The sequence below is a fragment of the Panicum hallii genome, chromosome 3 (genome assembly GCF_002211085.1).
Source record: "Panicum hallii strain FIL2 chromosome 3, PHallii_v3.1, whole genome shotgun sequence".
Classification (NCBI taxonomy): Eukaryota; Viridiplantae; Streptophyta; class Magnoliopsida; order Poales; family Poaceae; genus Panicum; species Panicum hallii.
In genome coordinates this window covers 63,753,611-63,763,562 of record NC_038044.1, presented here as the reverse complement: position 1 = coordinate 63,763,562, position 9,952 = coordinate 63,753,611, and positions in this window count along the sequence as shown.

Below are 9,952 nucleotides of genomic sequence, written 5' to 3'. Positions count from 1 at the left end.
TTCAATGCACAAGCTCTGAGCATATCCTCTAACACCTGATTTGTCCTTTCTGTCTGCCCATCTGTCTGCGGATGATAAGCGGAGCTGAAGTTCAACTTTGTATCCATTGACTCATGCAACTTTTGCCAGAATCGAGACGTAAACTGAGTACCCCTGTCTGATACTATCTTCTTAGGTACTCCATGCAAGCACACAATTCGCGAGATGTACAATTCTGCCAATCGTGCACCTGTATATGTAGTCTTTACCGGTATAAAGTGAGCCGCCTTGGTCAGTCGGTCCACTATGACCCATATAGAATCGTAACCATCTCGTGTCCGTGGCAACCCCACAATGAAATCCATACCGATTTCTTCCCATTTCCACTCCGGCACCTTCAAAGGCTGTAACAATCCGGCTGGTCTCTGATGTTCTGCCTTAACTCTCTGACACACGTCACACAATGCCACGTGAGCTGCCACGTCACGTTTCATGCCATACCACCAATACCTTTCTTTCAAATCCTGATACATCTTAGTACTGCCAGGATGGATAGAATAAGCTGAGTCATGAGCTTCCTGCAGAATTTTCTCTCGGAGGTGTTCCACATCTAGTACACATATCCTCTTCCTGAACCATACTGTCCCATGTTCATCTTCAGTAAAATCTGGTGCCTTGCCTGCTTCTATCATTCCTTTTATCTCCTGTATCTTAGAATCCTCAAGCTGACCCTTCCGTATATCTTGGTCGAGGGTCGGCTCAACCTCTATAGTGATTCCTTCCGTATGAGCGACGAACCCCAGGTTGAGTCGTTCAAATTCCTTGTACAACTCCCGAGGCATCTGGCTAACCATCGTCGCGTTCACATAGCTCTTGCGACTCAAGGCATCCGCAACCACGTTTGCCTTCCCGGGATGGTAGTGTATCTCCAGGTCATAATCCTTGATGAGCTCTAACCACCTTCGCTGCCTTAAATTGAGATCATTCTGAGTGAAAATATACTTCAAACTCTTATGATCGGTGTATATCTGGCATCGGTGACCTAACAAATAGTGCCTCCATATTTTCAGAGCATGTACCACTGCTGCCAACTCCAGATCGTGCGTGGGGTAGTTCTGTTCATGCTTTCTCAATTGACGGGATGCATATGCAATCACGTGTCCCTCTTGCATCAATACACAACCAAGACCCTGCTTAGATGCGTCACAGTAGATATCGAAACTTTTGTAAATATCAGGCATAGCCAACACTGGTGCAGTTGTCAGCCTCTTTTTCAGCTCCTCGAAACTGTCCTGACATGCCGCTGACCATATAAATTTCTTGTCCTTCTCTAACAGTGATGTAAGGGGTTTCACTATCTTAGAGAAACCTTCAATAAACCTCCTGTAGTATCCTGCAAGTCCTAGGAAACTCCGGATTTCCGAAACGGTCGTGGGTGGCTCCCATTTCAACACATCTTTTACTTTCCCTGGATCCACTGCAATACCTCCGCCGGTAATGACATGACCCAGAAATGAAACCTCATTCAGCCAAAATTCACATTTGCTGAGCTTAGCATACAACTGATTATCCCTGAGCTTCTGCAAAACGAGTCTCAAGTGCTCCTCATGTTCCTCCTCATCCTTGGAGTATACCAGGATATCATCAATGAATACCACCACAAACTTGTCGACATACTCCATGAACACTTTGTTCATCAAGTACATAAAGTAAGCTGGAGCATTAGTCAACCCGAACGACATCACCGTATATTCATATAATCCATATCTAGTAGTGAATGCTGTCTTGGCAATATCTGAAGGCCGTATCCTCAGCTGATGATAATCTGATCTCAAATCAATCTTTGAGAATACCTTGGCTCCCCTCAGCTGATCAAACAAGTCTTCTATACGCGGCAATGGATACTTGTTCTTGATACTTACCTCATTCAAGGCCCTGTAGTCAACACACATCCGCTGTGTACCATCTTTCTTTTCAACGAATATCACAGGTGCTCCCCAAGGTGATGAACTAGGACGAATGTACCCCTTACCTAGTAATTCTTTCAGTTGTTTCTTAAGTTCCTCTAGTTCACCAACTGACATTCTATATGGCCTCTTAGCAATAGGTGCAGTACCAGGTAAAAGATCTATAATAAATTCAATGTCACGTTCAGGTGGCATACCTGGCAAATCATCAGGGAAGACGTCCGAGTACTCACTGACCACTCTGATATCCCCCATCGAACTTGCCTTCAACTGATTCACTGCACAATCTGCTGCTGACGGAAGCGTTGCAACAAACTCGAATCTTTCACCTTCTGGACTAGTGAGAAGTACTGACCTTTTGGCACACTGAATGACTGCATCAACTTTGCTCAGCCATCCCATTCCGAGTATGACATCGATTCCCTTGGAATCCAGCACCACAAAGTTTGCACGGAACTCTCTGCCCACAATTTTGAAATTGACCCCAAGGCACTGATACATGGCCCTCATATTTCCCCCAGGTGAACTAACTAGCATGTGGTTTGACATAGAATGCACGGGAATGCCATGTTTTGCAACAAACTGAGCGGAAATAAAAGAATGCGATGCGCCGGAATCAAACAAAACCGAAGCAGGGGCAGAGTTGACTAGGAACATACCGAAAACAACGTCCTGAGCTTCCTGAGCGGTCTCCGCAGCGACATGATTCACGCGCCCGCGGACGTAGTTCTGCTGACCCTTGTTGCTCTGGGGCGTCTGCGCGTTGTTTCGGGGCTGTTGCTGCTGCTGCGGTGTCTGCCTCTGTCCGCTGTTGTTAAACTGGCCTGGAGTGTTCTGGCCATTTTCCTTGGGACAACGGTTTGCATAGTGTCCTGCTTCACCACATCTGTAGCAAGTATTACCACCGGCGGGAGCAGTAGCATTGTTTCTCATCGGTGTACCCGTAGGGGTGCCCTGGCGGTTCTGCTGAAAGTTGGAGCGCTGCACTGACTGACTGACATGTTGAGCTTGCTGCTGCGGCTGCCCCTGTTGGTTGAAGCGCGGGTACTGGCTCTGCCCGAAGTTGACATTCTGTCCCCCCGAGCGGAAAGGTGTTCCCTGCGGGGCATTGAAGCGAGGACGTGCATTACTGCTGAACTGCGTCGGTGGTTCGTACTTCCTTTTCTGCTCACCCATCTCCTTGCGAGCATGCTCCACCATGATGGCTTTGTCCACCATCTTCTGGAAACTGTCGAAGGTGTGCACCATTAGTTGATATTTGATAGGACCAATCAGACCCTCCCTGAAGTGATCCTGCTTCTCCTCATCATCTGCGACATCTGCAGGGGCGTAACGAGACAGTTGTATGAACTTGTCACGATACTCACTCACGGACATTGCTCCTTGTTTCAGTGCAAGGAACTCCTGCTTCTTGAGCTTCATCAGGCCCTTGGGTATGTGCTGCTCCCTGAATTTGCTCCTGAACTCCTGCCAGCTGATAGTGTCGGGGTTGTCATGAGCTGCTGTGTAAGCATCCCACCAATCTGCGGCGGTCCCTTCCAGTCTGCCTGAAGCATAAAGGACCTTCTCTCTGTCGGTACACTGGGCGAGGTTGAGCATCTTCTCCACAGTCTTGATCCAGTCATCAGCTTGGAGTGGATCCGGTGAATGAGAGAATGTGGGAGGCTTGTGACTCATGAACTCCCTGTGCCTGTCCCTTGCTGGTGGTGGTGGTGGTGGTGGCGCTTGGTTCATCTGAGCCTGCATGTTGGCGATGGTGTTCGCCATGTTGGTCAGCAGCTGAGTCTGGGCGGCGAGAAACTGCTCCATTCCTGCAGGTGGCATCTGGTGCGGTTGACTTGGTGGCGGGTTAGGGTTAGTGTTGTTGCGCACCCTCCGTCGCGGCGCTGCAGGCTGATCAACTCCTGACCCGGACCTGGTGTTCACCATCTGATTGGGTTAGAAAAAGGAGACTCATGAATTCAATCATGGAAAATGGATAGGAACAAGGGCAAGGTAAAGACAGCAAAGAAAAAGACATCTCCAAAATTTTACTTACTATATATTTGTATTAATAACTTGATATGGTTGTGGTCATCACGCCACAACCTATCGCAATCATTACAAAGATCCAACTCAAACATTGTCACAAAACCAAGCACACTTTCACATTAATCTAATTTAACACACGATTAAGATCGTTCGTACTAACGATTACAAAAAGTCTCCTAGAAAACTCCTATTTAGAAAGAAAATTTACTCCTATCTTAACTCCTAATCTATCCTCTAACGGTAGGTGGTGCGATAGCCGGGCTCTCCATAATGTATACGCTTGCGAGGGGGTGACTCCGGCAAGTACTCCTTTGGTTCAATGCTGTCGCACTCCGGAGGTAACACTGGATCTCCTCTCAGCCGAGCCTCCAGAATTGCCTTCTCCCTGAGGGACCTCATCAGCTTCTTCTTGACCTCCTGGATCTCTGCCCCGGCTGCATCTAGATCCGTGCTAAGAGCGGCGACCAGCTCCTGTGTAGTGTCCATGAGCAGACTTCCTTCCCCAGGGGGTGGAGCAGGAATCTGCGCACAAGTAGCTCCCCTCTTGCGTTGTGGAAATTGCTGAAACTCAGTGCCCTGGAGCTCTTCCTTGTAAGCGTAGCAAAGAAAGTAGAGTGCCCTCCTGGCAGCTTCACTAGTCCCTGCCTCCAAAGTCCTCCTGGGCACCTCGTCAATGTGCTTAGAGTATTCCACCCAACATCCAGGTCTCTCATCCGGAACACAAATCAACACAGACACCAACCATTCTTCTTCCTGCTGTGCATTCCTGAACAAGTGAGCCTCAAAATGTGGCTTCCGCGGAAAACCAATCCTCTGCATGGCCCTCCAGAGAAGCGCGGGGAATGGACCCTCGGCAGATTCCAAATGAAGTATCTGCTTCTCGTAGCGAGGCTCAGGTGGTGGTGAGTTTGTGGCGACAGCTGGTTCTGGATCATCATCTGGATCGTCGTCGTCATCTCTTGGTGCATCGGAATCGTCATCACCACGCTCATCCTTGTCTCCATCTGCGGCACCTGAATCACCTCCATCCCCTCCTGCAGGGCCCTCATTGCTGCCACTTGAGACCTCTGGGTGGTCGTCTGGCAACTCCATGGGCTCCTCCTCAGTGTCGGTGTCCACCCATCCTCCATTGGAATGGTCGTAGTGATGGTCATTCAGTGGGTCGGACACTTCCTGCGAGTGATGAATCGGATGCGGTGGTCCACGGGTGCTCTTACGGGCAGTCTGCCTGATTCTGACCATCTGCAACAGAAGTGAGGGCAACGCAAGATAGAAAACATTTAGAGGATAAGCTATGAGTGACCTTAAAGCAAGATGGCATTTTTGCAAACATCAACACACTTGAGAGACAAGCATGTGCTCAAGGAGAAAAAGATAGAAGGATAACGATATAATCAAGAAAATAAGCAGTTTTCAAAAGCAAGCAGGCAGAAGCTTGGCTACTAAGCAAGATAAGACTTAAAATTCGACCATTACTAGCTAGGCTAACGTCCTACAGTCAACACGGCTCTGATACCACTTCTGTCACACCCGGTTTAGAAAAGGTAACCGAATGCATCCCATATGTGCGCCAGGATCAAAATCCGCACATACGGTAGACGTCACAAGCGAATATCCGAACAATGCATTAACGAATAAGAGTATAACAGAACTTTATTACATGACCGACAGTCTTAACCTTAAGCGAAATAAATAAACGTCGATAAATAGCAGCGGACTTCAACTTCACAGGCAGTTGACTGGGAGACACTCGCCTAGAAATCTCCAATATCTTCGGGAAACACCGGAAAGTTATCTTGTTCTGAGCAGCATTGGTTTTAATAAAGCAAGCGTGAGTACACTTATGGTTGGTACTCAGCAAGTGGAGTAAATTATATGACATGCAAGGCCAAATCAAGGATAAGCTGACATGGTTTGACTGCGATAAGCATTTTAGTTTGGTCAAGTTTTATTTAGCAAGCATTAACTAGGTTTAAGTTTATACCAACCCTTATATAAAAACTGATTATATAAACAACATCAACCATAAAGAACAGCAGCTTAAATCATCTTCAAGTTCAATTATCATGTGAGGGTCCAAGCCGCTCTTAACCGTGAGCACGGCTGATATATCAGTTTTCACTCTGCAGAGGTTGTACACTTTACCCACAGCTCGTGTTTCCCTTTATGCCCGGGTTTGCAAGGCCCTTAAACACTTCCAAGGTGAGTGGCAGGGATTCACTACGAGGCCTTTACAAAGATTCTCTAACTCATGATAATCCGCTAAGGTTTCAAGTCAAAGCGGTCATAACTCCTCCTAATGAGGTGGACGCCTTACCCAGGATCATATCACACCCTCAAGAGGACCGAGCTATACCCCGACGATGCAACCCCTCTTGCCCTTGCGGTAAGATCATCATAAGCCAAAGTTTCTAATTAATTAGCCAAGACCAGAGCCATATAGTACTGTGGTTGTACTGTTTTTCTGGGTGGTTCTCCATGTTCCAATTCATTCGATAATCTTGTTTTATTGCCATAACAATATTCCAAAGGACATGAAAGATATAGGAGGTAACATGATTTCCAAACATCCAAAAACTATTAATAAGCAACTAGCGTAGCTATAACATAAATAAAACAAACCCAGGTTTAAACAAGGAAGTTAAATAAAATCTAGTCATATCCTTAATTGGGTTCCATCATATTCTAGACACATGCATGCAATAAGAGTAAAGGTGCAATTGTGATATTAATAGGACGGAAACATGATCAAGGACCACTTGCCTTCGTTAGCAAACTGCTGCTGCTCAGGAAAATCTTCAAAGTCTTGCCCCTGCGGATCCTCGAACTGCGCACCGTCTAACGTCGCACACAAGCCCATACAAACAAGCAAACAAAATAAAATAAGAACAGTACACCAATCATTGAAAACAGAACAAGATAATATTTTAAAAACATTGTACAAGTCGTAAGAATCGCGTGAGCGCAAGAATCGATGAAATCGGAGTTAAAACGAAGAAGTTAGGGTTAAAACGGGGTTCCAGGGGCTTATCTGCGAAGATTTGGATCTAAAAGGACCTAAAACAGAGAAACCAGGGGCTAGATCGTAATTAAACCCTAGACAGAGGGGTTAGATTGCAAAACCGAGAGATATTGGACGGCGGGTTCGATTTTGAAAAACCTCAGGGGTCTAAACAGAAGAAAAAGGACGAAACTGCAAATACTTTTGAGCTGGAAAGGATGGCGGGTTGATTTCGGGGAAACTTAAGGGCTTATTTGCAAAATAGGCGCGGTTGACCGGTACGCGATCTGTTTCGACTCGCGGCTAAGCGGATCTGGGCCGTTGGATCAAGATCCAACAGCCAGGGGGGCGAGCGGGCTCGAGCGGCGGAGGGGGGGGGGGTCGCCGGCGGCGACCCGAGCGGCGGAGACTCGCCGGAGATACGCGATCTCGCGTCTCCGGCGACCATTCGGGACGGGATTTGGTCGGGGAGAGAGAGGGGAGCGAGGGGAACTGATTTAGGGTAAGGAGAGGGAGAGGCGGCGGCCGTGCGCGGCGGCCGGCGGCGAGGGGTGGCGCGGGGCGTCGGTGACGGCCGTGCGGGCGCGGGGGAGCGGGAGGGAGGAAAAGGAGAGGCGGCAGGGGGTCTTCACCACCACGCGGTGCTTCGGGACGGCTCGTGCGACGGCGGGGAGCAAGGAAGCGGCGGCGCGGCGACGGCCCGAGACACGGGCGGCAATGGCGGCGGCGGCGGCGGGCGCAGCTGCTAGGGTTAGGGCGGGGGTGGCGGCTGCGGCGTGGAGGACAGGGCACGGGGGCGGCGGCTTAAGTAGGGGGCGGCCGCGAGCGCCTGGGCGTGCGGGCCCGAGGCGGAGACGGCGCGGAGGGGCGGTCGAGCTCGGGCTCGGAACAGAGTCCCGGTCGGTGCGGGGAAGGAGGAACCGACCGGCGGGACCCACGCGCCAGAGAGGGAAGGAGGGGAGGGAGCGAGCGGATCGGGCCGGGGGCGTGAAAGGTTGGTGGGCCGCGCGCTCGGAAGAGAAAGAAGGGGGAAGAGAGAGAGGGCCGCGGCTGGGCTACCAGGGGGAGCGGGCCGCGCGCGCAGGAGAAAGGAGGGAGGAGAGGAGAAGGCCGCGAACGGCTGGGCCGGCCAGGGGGAAGCGGGCCGCGTGTGCCGGGGAAAAAAAATGGGAAGGAGGGAGGCTGAGGGGCCGGCTGGGCTGGGCCCAAAGGAGAAGAGAGGGAGAGGGAAAAAGAAAGAAGAAGCACAATTATTTTTGAATTTGAATCAAGAAATTGAATTCAAACTTAAATCCAAATGAACTACAACCAAGGAAACAATGCAAAGAGCATGAATGCGCATGACATATATTTTCCCTACATTTATTTTATACTTTAAGAAAATTGCTTATCAAAAATCATGCAACCCTTTAACCTACCATGCCATTCCAATTATTTTTGTACTTTGCAAAAATTAGGGTGTTACAAGGTTTGAGAAAGAGAGAAAGGGAAGAAGTCAGGAAATAATACAGTTTTCTAGCCACTCACGCCATGCTTGCACCTACGCTTGTAGCTTCTTATAGCGGTAGCTCCAAGCGTTTATATCTTTGAGAGTCTTGCGTAGGACATCCACTGGGGAGAGATCTTGATGTTCAAAGATAAGACCATTCCAGATGTGCCATAGAATCAGCAGAATCATGTCAACGTGGACAGCCTCCGGAAGAGCAGTTGCCATAACAATTTTCCAAGACCTTCTGAAACTGTCACCTTTGATGCAGATGTGTAGGCGCCCCAAGACTCCCAAGACAGTGCTGCATCCATTGAAGATGTGCTCATCAGTTTCTAGCACCCCGTGGCAGCGTTCGCACCATGACTCGTCCAGAGGTTTGGTATGTCTGTGATAAAGGTGGGCACGGGTGTTCAACCTGCCGTGATAGAGGAGCGCGAACGGTGCTGGTATCTTGTACACAGTGTGAGAAAAGCGCTGGAAAGGTTTCGGCCAGAGTAGTATCGGGCGCACTTTCGCCATCGCCGATCTGAACCGTCGTCAGGGAAGGGTAACGCGGGAGTTCTTTCGCTGGGGTCTCTGGTGCAACATTGGAGCCATTGTTGGAGGCTCGCCCTTGCATCGTGTTGGCAGTGGAGTTCATTATCTGTACTGTTCACACCCATCATTGCCGGTGTCATTCCATCTGGTTTGAGTGGCGGACACTACAACGATTCTGAATGGCCAACCATTAGAAGAAAAAGATTAAATCAGATCAAGAGATACGGAAGAACCATTTGACAAAAATTCAGACACTGATTGTGTATAATAACCATTTGACAAAAATTCAGACACCGATTGTGTATAATAAAAGAACAAGCCGCTGCCGGTGGTGGTCGGTGGATGCACAACCACTGTAGTTTTTTTTTATGCAATGCATAAAGTATTACCTGTGCATATACGTTGCCGACTAGCATGCAGTGTCACTCTGCTCCGGTAGGTAGCGTACATGTACGTTGCATCCGACCTCGATGGATCGGCTTCCGCAGCCGCCCGCCAGGACCACCGTACCCGCCCCCGCCGGCGATCGGCACAAGACAAAGATCACCGCGCCAACAATGCGATCAATGGCCGGACGGGGCGGCACGACGGCATGCCGGCGGGGGTCCCTTCCGGAAGATGGATAGCGACTCCATCTTCCAGCCCATTAGGCTCACGACGTCTCGTCTTCCAGCCCATTAGACCCACAACGTCTCATCTTCTTCCCCATCCTGACTGCCTCCTCCGCTACTCCGGCCGGCGGCGCTGATATCGCTGTGCCACGCCGCCCTCCCTTCACCCGCCGCCGGCGCATCCCCATCCTCCCCTAAACTTGCTGACATCACACCCCCGTCCGGGGACCTGGCCCGGCCGCCGGCAACCACCACCCCGGCTGGCGGCACTCCGCCGCCTCGCCTCCCGCCCACGCACCACCGCCGGTCGATTCCTCCTGCCCCCCACCTTCTCTTC